The following is a 15,102-nucleotide window of genomic DNA, read 5'->3' on the forward strand; positions in this document are numbered from 1 at the left end:
TAGGATGCAAGTTTGTGCTTGAATGATTTTACAATGCGATAATCCATTTTATGACACATACAGTTTAATTGTGTGTGTATATAACACAGTCTTGATTAGTAAGGGTGTTAAAGGTGACAGGGAGAAGGCAGGAGAATGGGTTTGAGAGGGATAATAAATCACCAGAGATGGAATGGTAGAGCAGATTTGTCTTACTCCTCCTATTTCTTGTGCTCTATATTTCCAGCTGAAGTTTTCTTTGAGTTTCTCTTGAATTCAGTCTTTGTTTTGGGATTCTGCATTCTCCCACTCCCTGCCCTCTCCCTCTGGGATCATTTTCCATTTATCTTATCAAACTCCTTCATAGTTTTATGTACATTTAAAGTAAGATCCCTTGTGCAGGAAGATGACAGAATATATTAACGAACTGGAGACTATTCTAATGAGTGTATCTATATAGACTTAAAATTCAGTTCCTAGTCATATGAAGTTATTGGTGTGATGATAGAACTCCTGTCTATTTTCAGGCAGACTCATAATCTCACTTGGGACTTTGATGCTGGACTGGCAGATGTTCCAGACTATTGTATGTCATTCCTATAACCCACTTTTAACTCACTTTTGTTTTAATATGGTCTTGTAATTTTCTGATGAACCTCCCTTAAATTCTCTTCATTCACTGCCTTCCATTTGGCAGGAAATATTAAAGCCTGAAAGCATGTACCACTAGACTCAAGGACTCCTCCCCTACTGTTGGATGGACAATGAGATGGACCCTTGACTTGATGGTCTACCCTGTAATGATCTTGCATCTTGAAAGTGCCTGCATAGCACTTTGTAACTGAGACATCTTGATATTTTTGATGCCAGTACTTTAACAATAGATTTAAACTTACAATTGACCTGGAGAGTTCCCAGTTTCTGCAACTTTGAATTGAAATGTTTGTTCATTTCACTCCTGAAAGGCCTAGTTGTAATGTATAAAAATTCTGCTTTCAAGTTGGTGCTAGACCGGCTAAGCAGCAGAACTTGTAGACTGTCAATAGTATATTTTCTTCTTTATATTGTGTAAAGTTATATTGCTCCCTTACCCTCTAAACATCAGAGAATACTCCCATCTGACCGCAAGACCCTACAAAGGATTGTGAAGACTGCTGAGATTATTATCAGGGACTCTCTGCCACCCATCCGAGATATTTATCAGGAGCACTGTGTCCCATCTGTTCCACAATCTAGCCTCATAGTATCAGGCAGGAGGTACCGTAGCATTAGGGCAAGAACTATTCAGATGGGAAACAGCTTCTTCCCCCAGGCTGTGGAGTACTGAACTCCCTGCCACCACCCAGGTCTCATCACTTAAGAAGTGCCAGTAGCATTATACTGTTTATTTTTTAACTTGTGTTGTAAATGCACCTTGTTCTAAATGTCAATCTTCTGGAATAGATTTTATTTATTAATTTATTTGTGGTCATATTTCTTTGTGTGTGAGTTGTATGTACTGTGTATTTTGCTCTAGAGGAATGTTGTTTCATTTGGCGGCATAAATGTTCTCGGTGTTATTTACTATTTGTTTTTGTGTATTGGCACAATGTCATCTTTTCCACATTAGTTCTTTGTCATTGTTTATTGGCTAAAAATTTGAACTTGAAAAAGCAGCCCACATATAGATGTCTGATATGACATCAACAAGATCGACTTTCTTGCTGCTTGTGGTTAAGTAATTTTCCACTACTTGAGGTTCAAAATGAGTAATAGTCACTAAAGCAAGAATTTAAAGGACAAAGTTCAAAATAAATTTATTGCCAAAGTACTGTGTGTACATGTGTGTCACCATTATATTATGAGATTCATTTTCATCGCAGTGGATACAAAGAAATACGATGGGGAAAAACTACGCAGTGCTGGACAAAAAAAAGTGCAAAAGAAGGCAAGCTGCAAATAATAAATAATATTGAGATCGTGAGTTAATCCTTGAAAAGGAGTCCATGGGTTGTGGAATCAGTTCAGAGTAGGGGTAAGTGAAGTTACCCACACTGTTTCAGGAGCCTGATGGTTGAAGGGTGGTGTGGGATCTGCAGCTCCTGTATATCCCGATGGCAGCAGCGAGAAGAGAGCCTGGCCTAGACAGTGGGAGTAGAGCTTGTGCAGTATCACTGTGATTAGAGTTCAGGCACTCTTGTTCTGGTCTATGATCTCAAGCCTGGCTTGTGTCACATCCTCTTTATTCACAAGCTTTTGTATTTATAGAATGCGAGTAATATGGATGGGTGGTGGCTCGAGTTCTGAGTGGAGAAAATTCTTTAATGGACTCAAATATCCACCTGAGGTCAGATGCACGATTCAAACCGGGAGGAATTGTAGAGTTGTAATAGCATTGTGCATAGTATTTCCAGCCTGGTCACAGGGCTGCTGTTTGGAGAATTACTGGCCCATTGATATTATCAATGTTAAATGAAGCTCTGTTTGGTATGCAATGAGCCAAACTTGTTGAGAAATTCTCTGCTTTGATTCTTGGTTGTTGCTGAACTGTCTGCAGCAGAAATGGACCCCAAAGTGGTTTTTTTTTGTCCTGGGCTCATTTTGGGGGTATTGGAGGGGGGTGTGGTTCAATACGATGGGCGTCATGGGGCAAGTGCAGTTGTAGAAGTTTACTACTACTCTTCACTGCACAGATTCCTGGGTGAGGTATTTTTCCTTCAGTTTCTACCCTGTATTCTGAAAACTAAAAATTGATGACTTATCACCAGATATTGAAAAAGCTAGAGACCTCACAGGTAGGGAAGTGGTGGAGAAGCAGGGGTGGGGGTGGGAAGCGTGGTGAGGCAGCAGGATTTGCATTTGATACATATCTTTTGTTCTTGCATCCCTGAACCTCAGTGCTAAATTTTACACTTCTGTGTTGAGTCACTGTTGTGTTGCCTGGTTGGACTATAGTCAATCTGTAGACTTTGAACAGTAATTTCTGACTGGCATGCAACCTTTTAAATTTCTGGTAATCCCAGTCTCTACTGCTTTCAAATTGATATCTTAAACATGTTGTGCACATTGTTGTTGTACTACACCTAAATATAAAGCTGGTGTAGTTTTATGTTAAGAAGCCTAGCATGTAGGAGAATGAAGGGAGTTTTGATAGAAATATATAAATTTGAGGGGTATAGAGAGACAAAATGCAAGCAACTTTTTTCATTGACATTGGGCGAGACCACAACTAGAGGTCATGGTTAAGGATGAAAGGTGAAATGTTTAAGGGAAATTTGAGGGGAAACTTCACTCGGAGCGTGGTGAGAGTCTGGAGTGAGCTGCCAGTGGAAGTGGTGCATATGTGCTTGATTTCAGCATTGAGGAGAACTTTGGATAGATACTTGGATGGGAGGGGAATGGAGGGCTATGGTCTGGGTGCAGGATGATGGGAGTAGGCAGATTAATAGTTAGGCATGGGCTGGATGGGTCGAGAGGCCTGGTTCTGTGATTTCTTTGTTACTTCCACCTATCACCTCCCAGTTTCAAATGCCATTCTCATTCTCCCCATCATCCTCCGCCCCCCCCCCAAAAAAAAAACCAGGATCAGTCTATCACATGCCAGCTTTTGCTTCACCCCTTCCCCACATTTTTATCCTGGATCCATCCCCTCTATCTTTCAATCCAAATGAAGGGTTACAACCCTAACTTTCCATAGATGCTGCCTGATCTGCTGACTTCCTCCAGCATTTTCTGTTATTGAACTAAGAGTCTGGCAGTAAATGCTGTGAGAGGAAGGTGGGTAATATGGCAAATTGATGAGCTGTGTAGGAGCTGAAAAAGTTTGTGAGATGCAGTGACACAGAAAGGAAGGAGTGAACAAAGCAAGTTTTATTTTGATTTAGAGATGCAGTGCAGAACAGGCCCTTCCGGCCCAACGAGCTCCACTGCCCAGCAAACCCCCCCCCCCCCCCTATTTAACCCTGGTCTAAATACAGGACAATTGACAATTAACCTACTGACGGTATGACTTTGGACTGTCAGAGGAAATCCACAAGGTCATGGGGAGGATATCGGACTCTGAATTCCAACGCGCTGAGTTGTAACACTATTGTGCTAACCACTGCACGACCATTCTGTGATGGAGATTTGCATCCATGTTGCCATTTAATAACTCGTCCAGTTGCGTCACAGACCTTGCCTCTTGCCATTGCTCCCCTCCTGTTTCCCTATTTCTCTGTTCAAAGCCTGCAATGTCTTTTTCCAGTTCTAGTGAAAAGTGATTGACCTTGAAACATCAACACTGCATTTTTGTCTGTTGGCAGTCAGAAATTTGTGGTTTTATAGGGCACCCTGGTGTTCTCAGCACAGAAATTCAGGTTGGCACTCGAATGAAGTACTGAGAGACTGACTCACCACTGGAGGTGCCCCGCTCTTTATTGATCTGATATTCAACAGAGCCTTGATGCTATGTTGGATATAAAAGCTCCTATGACACTGCTTTGAAGAAAGATGCAGAGTTATCCACCAGTCCTGACCAATACCTCAACCAATATTACAAAAACTAAACAATTATTAGTCGTACATCATGGAAACATCCTTCAGCCATCTGGTCCATGCCAACTGTGCAGGCCACTAAGCTGGTTTTATTTGCCCATATTTGGCTCCTATCACTTTAGACATTTCCTATCCATGCATGTGTCCAAGTGTCTTTTAAAAGCCATTGTACCTACCTCAGGCACTTTCTCTGACGCCTCGTTCTGTATATGCACGACTGTCTGCATGAAGAAATTGCCTCTGGAGTCATTTTTAAATCTTTCTTATCTCACCTTAAACCTATATCCACAGTTTTTGATTCCCTCTCTCTGGGAAAAGATGGCTTGCATTCTGTGTCCCTCATGATTTTATAAGGTCACCCCTCAGACTCCTATACTTCAACAAATACAACTCAAGCATTTCCGTGTAACTCTGGCCCTCCAGTGCTGTCAACGTTCTTCTATGTAAATATTCTGTGTATTCTTTCCACTTTAATGATGTCTTTCTTCTAAGAAGATGAACTTACTGTAGGTCTAATTCTGTGATCTGGTTATTTTGTTTTTAGAGGACAAATCAGCGGCCAGGTTTCCCAATTTGGTGATTGCACCTCAGACTGAGGAGTTTAATGCTCCCATGGGAAGCATTGATGCAAGCCCTACCCCTAATGCATCACATTCCTGCTTTTAGTTAAAACCTGTCAGATTTCTAGTTACTTGCATAATTTTACCCTTACTGATATGATGTCAGGGTCTTTTGTAAAGTCCATCTATTTAAAAAAAAACATAAAAATATATCCCCTATATAAAAAAAAAGTTCAGCCCCCTTTGGAAGTTTCCATGTTTTATTGTTTTGCAACATTGAATCACAGTGACAATAGACAATAGGTGCAGGAATAGGCCATTTGGCCCTTCGAGCCAGCACCGCCATTCACTGTGATCATGGCTGATCATCCACAATCAGTATCCAGTTCCTGCCTTATCCCCATATCCTTTGATTCCGCTATCTTTAAGAGCTCTATCCATCTCTTTCTTGAAAGCATCCAGAGACTTGGCCTCCGCTGCCTTCTGGGGCAGAGCATTCCATATATCCACCACTCTCTGGGTGAAAAAGTTTTTCCTCAACTCCTTTCTAAATGGCCTATCCCTTATTCTTAAACTGTGGCCTATGGTTCTGGACTCACCCATCAGCAAGAACGTGCTTCCTGCCTCCAGCGTGTCCAATCCCTTAGTAATCTTATATGTTTCAATAAGATCCCCTCTCAGCCTTCTAAATTCCAGAGTATACAAACCCAGTCGCTCCAATCTTTCGTCATATGACAGTCCCGCCATCCCGAGAATTAACCTTGTGAGCTACACTCCCTCAATAGCAAGAATGTCCTTCCTCAAATTTGGAGACCAAAACTGCACACAGTACTCCAGGTGTCATCTCACCAGGGCCCTGTACAGCTGCAAAAAGACCTCTTTGCTCTTGTACTCAATTCCCCTTGTTATGAAGGCCAGCATGCCATTAGCTTTCTTCATTGCCTGCTGTACTTGCATGCTTGCTTTCAGTGACTTATGTACAAGAACACCTAGATCTCGTTGTGCTTCCCCTTTTCCTAACTTGACTCCATTTAGATAATAATCTGCCTTCCTGTTCTTACCACCAAAGTGGATAACCTCACATTTATCCACATTAAACTGCATCTGCCATGCATCTGCCCATTCACCCAGCCTGTCCAATTCACCCTGCATTCTCATAACATCCTCCTCACATTTCACACTGCCACCCAGCTTTGTGTCATCGGTAAATTTGCTAATGTGGGTTTAATTTGGCTTTTTTGACATCGATCAACAGAAAGACTCTTTTGTGTCAAAGTGAAAATGGATCTCTACAAAGTGATCTCAATTAATTAAAACTATAAAACAATAATTGATTGCAAAAGTATTCACTCCCTTCAAGTTAGTAGATGTACCTTTGGCAGCAATTACAGCCTTGAGTCTGTGTGCGTAGGTCTCTATCAGCTTTGTACATCTGGACACTGCAATTTTTCCCCATTCTTTACAAAACTGCTCAAGCTCTGTTAGATTGCATGAGGATCGTGAGTGAACAGCCCTTTTCAAGTCCAGCCACGCATTCTCAATTGGGTTAAAGTCTGGACTCTGACTTGGCCACTCCAGGACATTAATCTTTTTGTTTTTAAGCCATTCCTATGTAGCTTTGTGCTTGGGAGTCATTGTCTTGCTGGAAAACAAATCTCCCGAATCTCATTTCTCTTGCAGACTGCATCAAGTTTTCCTCCAGGATTTCCCTGTATTTTGCTGCATTTATGTTGCCCTCTACCTTCACAAGCCTTCCAGCGCCTGTTGCAGTAAAGCATCCCCACAGCATGAGGTAGCCACCACCATACTTCACGGTAGGGATGATGTGTTTTTGATGTGCGGTGTTTGGCTTACGACAAACATAGCATTTAGTCTGATGACCATAAAGCTCAGTTTCTGGCAAACTCTAGCCAAGATTTCATGTGAGGTTTTTTCTCCCCCAACAGTAGCTTTCTCTTTGCCACTCTCCCTTAAAACTGTGACTGGTGAAGCACCCGGGCAACAGTTGTTGTATGTGCTGTCTCTCCCATATCACCCAATAAAGCTTGTAACTCCTCCAGAGCTGTCATAGGTCTCTTGGTGGCCTCCTTCACTAGTCCCCTTCTTGCACAGTCACTCGGTTTCTGAGAATGGCCTGCTCCTTGCAGATTTACAGCTGTGCCATATTCTTTCCATTTCTTGATGATTGAATTAAATGTATTCCAAGAGATATTGGATACTTAGAAATTTTCTTGTATCCATCTCCTGACTTGTGCTTTTCAGTAACCTTTTCACAGAGTGTTCTTTTGTCGTCGTGGTGTAGTTTTTGCCAGGATACTGACTCATCAGCAGTTGGATCTCTGTCTGTCTGTATCTTGTTTTACGGCGGTTGGCATCCAGCTTAATGGTGCATTACGCCACCCTCTGTTCCGGAATGTGCACTAGACATACATTCTAAATCCCTTCACCCAATCGCACGCGCGTGTGTGTGTGTATATATATAATATACACACACACAAACCTACACTTCACCCTCCCATCTTTGACCATCCTAGTATCCTATTCCTGTTTATTCGTCATATCCTATTAAAAAAAAACCCCTGTACCCCTTAAAAACGCTAAAAATACCCAGACTTGTGCTCTCTCACCCATGGCCAGCAACCCTTTTAATGTGAATTCCTGCACCCCCAATTCCCTTAGTTTAATTCTCATCATCTCTCTCTGTATCCCATACTTCCTGCAACTCAGAACTACATGTTCTACTGACTCCTCTTCCTGACATTCCTCACACAATCCTGTCTGGTGTTTCCCTATTATTTTCAATGTTTTTTAATGCACAATGCCCCAGCCTTAACCTAGTCCACACAATTTCCTCTCTTCTGTTTCCATTATCTACCCTAGTAACTGCAACACTCTTTTGTATTTGATATAAATGCCTCCCTTTCCCCTCCCTGTCCCATCTTTCTTGGCACATTCGGTTGACTTTTTCCCAGATTACACACTTAACCTCTGCTTTACTGATACTAATGTGCATTTCCACATTTTCTTTCTTTAACGCCCTCTTTGCCAACTCATCCACCCTCTCATTCCCCTTCACCCCTACATGTGCTGGAACCCTTAGAAATTTTACCTGACCTCCCTGATTTGCAATTCTTGTAACTAACTGAAGGACTTCATAAAGTACATCTTGCCGACTGTTTGTATGAAAAGACCTTAAATTTGCTAGAACTGAGGATGAATCTGAGCATATCAATGCTTTGACTTGTCTGGCTTTCTGCACCCATTGCAACGCAACCAACACTGCCAGCATCTCCACTGTAAACACCCCTAACTTATTAGATGTTCTTCTGCTGATTCCAATTTCATTTGCTGGTATTACCACCCCAAACCCTGTCACTCCTGTTTCAGGTTCCTTCGCACCATCTGTATAAATGTGAGTATAATCACTATACTTTTCCATCACATGACAGTTAAATGCATTTACCAAATCAGTTTTATATCTTCCTTTCCTTTTTACCTGTAACAAATGCCAGTCTATGTCAGGCCATACAAGCTTCCATGGAGCTACAACCGGATAAACTACTGAAGGACTTATCCTCAGATCAAACACTCCACATTCCTTCGCAGTATCATTCCCTACCCGACTAAAGGTATCCCTCTGAAACCTCCCCTCTTCCCAGCACTCCTGCAACACTCCTTTAGTAGGGTGAGAATCATTGTGCCCCTGCAAGTTAGCCCAGTAGTTTGCCATCAGTTGCATCCTTCTTAGTTCCAAAGGCATTATTCCCATTTCTACCTGTAGGGCTGACACTGGTGACGTTTTAAAAGCCCCACTGCACACTCTCAAGGCCTGAGCCTGAATCACATCCAGTTTCCTTATAAGAGACCTAGCTGCTGATCCATATAGTATATTTCCATAATCCAATACAGATCTCACTAAAGCCACATACATTCTCTTCAACGCGGAACAACTTGCTCCCCATTCCCTACCAGTCAAACATCTCATCACATTTATTACTTTTTCACATTTCTCCTCAACTTTCCTGATATGGTCTGCCCATGTTAATCGTGAATCAGATATAACTCCCAGAAATTTAAATGATGCAACCCTTTCTAATTCAACCCCATACATCCTTAACTTCTTCCCTACCTCAACCCTTTTCCTGGTTTAAAAAAAAAAAAAAAAAATACAGTTTGAGTTTTATCCACTGAAAATCTACATCCCCAATCATAACCCCACTCCACCACTTCATCAATTGCTTCTTGTAGTTTCCTGATTATATGGTCCATGTGCCTGCCTCTTTTCCACATGGCCCCATCATCTGCAAACAGTGACCTACCTATATCCACTGGTACCTTTGTGAAGACATCATTGATCATAATGACGAAAAGTAACAGGCTAATCACACTACCTTGAGGTGTGCCATTTTCCACTATGTACTGTTTTGATAATTCTGATCCAATCCGAACTTGAATTTTTCTACCAAACAAAAGAAATCTTTAATCCAATTAAAAACTCTCCCACCAACCCCCCATCTTGTGCAGTTTAATTAATAATCCTTCCTTCCACATCATATCATAGGCTTTTTCAATGTCACAGAACACTGCCACTACTGACTCTCTATTTGCCTGGGCTTTCCTTATTTCAGTCTCTAACATTATCACTGAGTCCATGGAATTCCTTCCCTTTCTAAAACCACTCTGATAACTTGCCAGCATTCCCCTCTTCTCAAGCTCATACGATAACCTTTCTGTTATCATCCTTTCCATTATCTTACATATATTTGATGTTAATGCTATTGGTCTGTAGCTAGTGGGTTTTGATGGATCCTTGCCAGGCTTCCTTATTGGAATTACTACTGCTTCTTTCCATGCACTTGGTAATCTTCCCTCCTCCCACACTCTGTTATAAAAATGCAGCAACTTCAAGAGCGCTCCTTCTCCTAGATTTTTTAGCATCACAGAGCATATCAGATCTTTCCCTGGGGAGGTTGGTCTCCATCTCTTTATTGCTCTCACCATTTCTGCTAACGTAAATGGATTATCAGTTATATCATCTGTTCCTTCCCTCCTGTTTAACACACCTGGGTGTTGGCTCATTATTCTTTCCCTTCTTCAGACAAATTTTCTGAACTGTGTATCAGTACAAATGACTTGGCCATGACCTCAGCCTTATCCCTACTGGAGACTGCAGTTTCCTCCTCAGATATCATTACTGGATATTCCCATTTCCTTCTATCTCCTCCCATCCTCTTAATCATTCCCCATATCTCTCCCACAGGTGTTGTTCTTCCTACCTTGTCGCAAAAACTCCTCCAACTTGCCCTTTTAGCTTGACGTATAGTTCTTCTCACCACTGCCTGTGCTTTCTTATATTGAACCAAATGCTGCATATTATGGGTTCTTTTAACTAGCCTGAATGCTCTATTTCTGTTTTTTACAGCCTGACAACATTCCTCCGTCCACCATGGTACCAGTTTTCTATTCATCCTATTTTTACTCCTAGGTATAGATCCTTCTGCTGCCATGATAATTGCTGAAGTCACCTGACTGTTTAATTCATCTACATTTCCAGAAATATCAATCTTTGTCAACCCTTCTTCACTCAACTTCTGGAACTTACCCCAATCAGCTTTTTCAAGCACCCACTTTGGGGTTCCGCCACCTGGTCTTACTTCAACTCTTTCACCCACTGAACACAAAACTGGGTAGTGATCACTGCCTACTGTTGAAGCAGTCCAAACCCCCCAGTTACTAATGCCAGCCAAGGTATTAGACACTAACGTAATATCTAACACTGACTCAGTTCCTGTTGTTATATCTATCCTTGTGCCTCTACCATCATTCATACACACCAAATCCCTTTCTTCCATCAAATCTTCAATTACCTTTCCATTTGGATCTGTAATCTGATCCCCCCCATATTGTGCTATGAGCATTGAAATCTGCACACCACACTACTTTGTCTGTTTTGTCCTTGTATCTTTAATAGGCTGTCCAAATCCAACCTTTTACATGGATTGTAGTAGTTAATTATAACCACTCCCCCCCCTCTCTCCCACACTTCCACCACTATGTATTCCTGATCATCTCCTTTTTCCAGTACCCTATAATGGTATACCTTGCTTGATTAACATAGCATAACCCCCTCCTCCCCCTAGATTTCTATCTTTCCTTATCATTGTATACCCATATACCACAAAGTCTAAAGTTGGTCTCAACCAAGTTTCCTGAATACACACTACATCCGGTTTTACAACCATTTCTTTAATAAAGTGCTTGAATTCCTGGCTATTGGCCAGTAAGCTCCTTGCATCCCATTGTAAAAGAATCACCATAATTAGTATTAACCAACTCATGACACTTCCTGGCTTGACTGATTACTGAGGTTCTCCCTCACTTCCTCCCATGTCAGTCCTACTAACCCTAAATGGTTTACTGCTGCTTTTACCACCAGCTGAATTTTGTCACTTTTTGACTTTACCTCAGCCGTACTATTAATCACTCCTGCAATGAATGTTACTAGAGCCTTTTTGTCTACATAAATCCTGTCATTTGTTCTTTGTTGCATCTCTCGTATCCCTATTGCTCCCTGTTCATTAGGAACATTATTCTGTTCTCTTGACATTTTTACAGCTTCCGCATAAGTGATCTTTCTTTTCACTCTTATTTCTTGAATTTTATTCTCCCGTTTCATAACCTCACACCCACTATATGCCATATTATGAGCTCCTCCACAATTGCAGCATTTTGGTTGCACTCCTGTTCTGTACTTTCCATATTCATGATCACCCCCACATCTAGCACATCTCCTCTGCCTTTTACAGTTTTTAGCCACGTGTCCAAACCTTTGACAATTATAGCACCTCAGTGGCTTTGGCACATACACCCTTACTGGGTAACTCATGAAACCCAGGAACACCTTCCTTGGCACTCTTTCTTCTTCAAATTCAATCAATACTGATTCACTTTCTTTTTTCACTCCCTCCTTTGTTGTTTTCAGTCTTTGAACATTCATTACTTTCCCTCCTTTGATATTCCTCTTTAACTCCTCCATATCTGTACTCATTGGTACCCCCCTGTGATCACTCCTTTACAACCACTATTTTGTGCTCCCACCCTCCCAGTGTATTCCACCTTGCATTTTCCTGTCTCTTTTAGCTTGAGTGCTTTCTCAAGTTGTTCCTCATTCGCACATCTTACCAGTAAGTTGCCATCATTAAGGACTTTTGCAAATACTATTTCCCCTATCTTATTTGCCAGAGTTGTTGTTAGCACAAATGGGTTAATTTTCTTCATATGTCCCTGAGCCTTCTCATTAAACCTAATTATGACAACACTTCCTCTCTGAGCTTGTTCATCTTCCTCACTTTCAGAGCTTTTTCCACTATCATTTCTTATTCTTTTATTCCCTTTGTCTTGGTTTTTATTCATCCGACCCCTCACTACCTCCTCATTCCCTTTGTTTCTCCCTTCACAATAAGCCACCTCTCCCCAGCTGCCTACCTCTGGTCCCAAGTCTCTATCCCTCTCCTTCTCCACTTTCTTTCCCTCAACCCCGCCTCTTATCTTGTCCGCCATTACCGGACCCACACAATCCCCTCCCAGCAATTTCCGTTCCTTTCCCACTCTCTTTCCCTCAACAGGTTCCAAACCACATTCATGCATCAAGCAAAACACAGCCAGCTTCCAGTCGAGCCAACTCCCTCCGCTCGTCCGGTAGAGAATGCTCTTTCCAAATTCCCTCAGTCAGCTACGTCCTGTAGTTGCACTTCCTGTCCGCTTCACTTTCCGTAACCCCAAAAGTTGGATCTTCCGGGTACAGGTGTATTTTTACTACAATCAATTGAAACACTTTGCACACAGGTCTCCCAAAACAGATCTCTATTTAACTAATTATGTGACTTCTAAAACCAATTGACTGCACCAGTGATGATTTGGTGTGTCATATTAAAGGGGGTGAATACTTGTGCAATTGATTATTTTGTGTTTTATATTTTGTAATTAATTTAGATCTTTGTAGAGATCTGTTTTCACTTTGACATGAAAGAATCTTTTTTGGTTGATCAGTGTCCCAAAAAAAAGCCAAATTAAATCCACTGTGATTCAATGTTGTAAAACAAAACATGAAAACTTCCTGGGGGATATTGTATAGGCACTGTATATTCTTGCTGTAATTCACAATTTTTGTTACTGTATCATGTATTTCTTTGTACTGCTGCCGCAAAGACAAATTTCACGACACATGCTGGTGATATTAAATCTGATTCTGGGAAAAAAAGAGCACTCCCTCCACCACCACCCCCCCCACCCCCTCCACGGTCAAGGGTTGGAGCTTGCAATGTGATGCCACTTCCAGTGCTGTCCAATCAATTAACAGTTAATGCTGACTCAGGATTTCTGTCCCAGCGATGAATTGTAACTGAGAAAAGTACAGTTATTTGTAATGTGAGCTGCTGTGTGGGGTGAGGCGGAATGTGCCTTCCTTCTCTAGGGAGCTGTGTACATCATGTGTGAATCTCTAACTATTCATCACTAAGTTCTCTGTTCCTCTCTCCCCACACCCTCTCTCTGGAAAGATACTAAAACGGGGACATTATTTTTAACTGTCTTTAACTGAAGAATGATCTTGGCATACTTAGAACATGAAATAGTACAGCTCAGGAACAAATCCTTCTATCTGTGATGCCTGCATGATGAACATAATCCCTACTGCCTGCACGTAATCCATCTCTCTCAGTTCCCTGCACATTCATGAGCTTGTTGAAAAGGCTCTTGAACACCACCATTTCTACTTCCATTACCACCCCCAGTAGCATGTTGCAGGCATCTACCACTGAATTCTGGCTGTCTACCCTATCTGTGTCTCAATTTTATAAAATTTTGATCAGGTCTTCAATATTTCAGAGAAAACAATCTGGCCAACCTCTCCGTTATAGGTCATATACACTTATCCAGGCGGATTCCTGGTAGACTTCTCAACCCTTTCCAAATCCTTCCTTCAGTGGAAGCTACAGGTGCTGCCTAACCAAAGTTTTGTTTTGTACAACTGTGACATGACTCCCAGATTTTTATGCCCCTAGAGATGAAGGCAAACATGCCTTACACCTTTACCACTATCTACTTGTACTGACACTTTCAAGGAGGTATCAGCTTGGACCCCAAAATCCCTGTCCTGCCATTAACTCTGTGTTCCCCTTAGACTTCACTTCTCAATGTGTAACACTTTTGCACTCACCAGGATTTAACCACGTGGTGATTTTCCCAACTCTGAAGCAACTGTGATTTTTAAAAGTACAGCATTCTATGTAAACAGTCATTTGTAAATTCAGAGCATTGTTCAGATTGAGGAGAGCAGCACATAGGGGAGGCTTGTAACTTGCTGCGTCTCGGTGCAGAACCAGGTGAAAATTTGTCCCCTTCCACATCCCTCGTTCAGGACAGGCCCACGGTAATTCCATCTTCTCTGGCACTTCCGTGAAGTCAGGATTTCCTGCCTCAGAGGTACTTGTATTGGGCTTTTTGTGATCTTCCAACGTCACGGTGGAGAACTCTTGTGAGTATGCATTATGTAGATGGTGCACAGCAAGCGAGTGGTATAGAAAGTGAATGTTTAGAGCCATGAACGTGTGGAGTGATTGGGGATGGCGCAAGGGAAGTGGTGGGATTCGGCTTGCTTCAACTGAATAATATAGATCACTAGTGCAAAAGCACTTCACACAAGCATGCAATTTAGAGATTAAAAAGATTTTTGAAAATTTGCTTTATTTGTCACTTGTACATTAAAACATAGTGAAATGCGTTGTTTTGCATCAAATCAGCGAGAGGATTGTGCTGGGCAGCCTGCAAGGGCTGTCACACTTCTGGTGCCAACATCGCACGGGCATAACTCACTAACCCTAACCCATTCATCTTTGGAACATGGGAGGAAACCCACATGGTCACTGGTGCTGTGAAGCGATTGCGCTAACCACTATGCTAACGTGCCACCCAATTTTTGAGCATAACATATTTGAGGCCAGTAATCTCCCACATATGCCATGGGATCATGACCAAGTAACGTCTACTG

General features: G+C 41.8%; 1 protein-coding gene across 7 annotated transcripts in view; it reads left to right on the plus strand.

Annotated features, from left to right (window-relative positions):
- Window positions 1-15,102, plus strand: part of LOC140191360 (oxysterol-binding protein-related protein 6-like) — a 125,707-nt gene that overhangs the window by 31,537 nt on the left and 79,068 nt on the right. Inside the window, exon 1 of one of the 7 annotated variants that reach the window (XM_072248697.1) lies at window positions 6,735-6,868. The exons of the other annotated variants lie outside the window; for them this stretch is intronic. The gene's annotated coding sequence lies outside the window, so the exon portion shown is untranslated. Of the gene's footprint in view, window positions 1-6,734; window positions 6,869-15,102 lie in introns of those variants that run through there. 7 annotated transcript variants of the gene reach the window in all.

This window comes from Mobula birostris, chromosome X (assembly GCF_030028105.1).
Source record: "Mobula birostris isolate sMobBir1 chromosome X, sMobBir1.hap1, whole genome shotgun sequence".
Lineage (NCBI taxonomy): Eukaryota > Metazoa > Chordata > Chondrichthyes > Myliobatiformes > Myliobatidae > Mobula > Mobula birostris.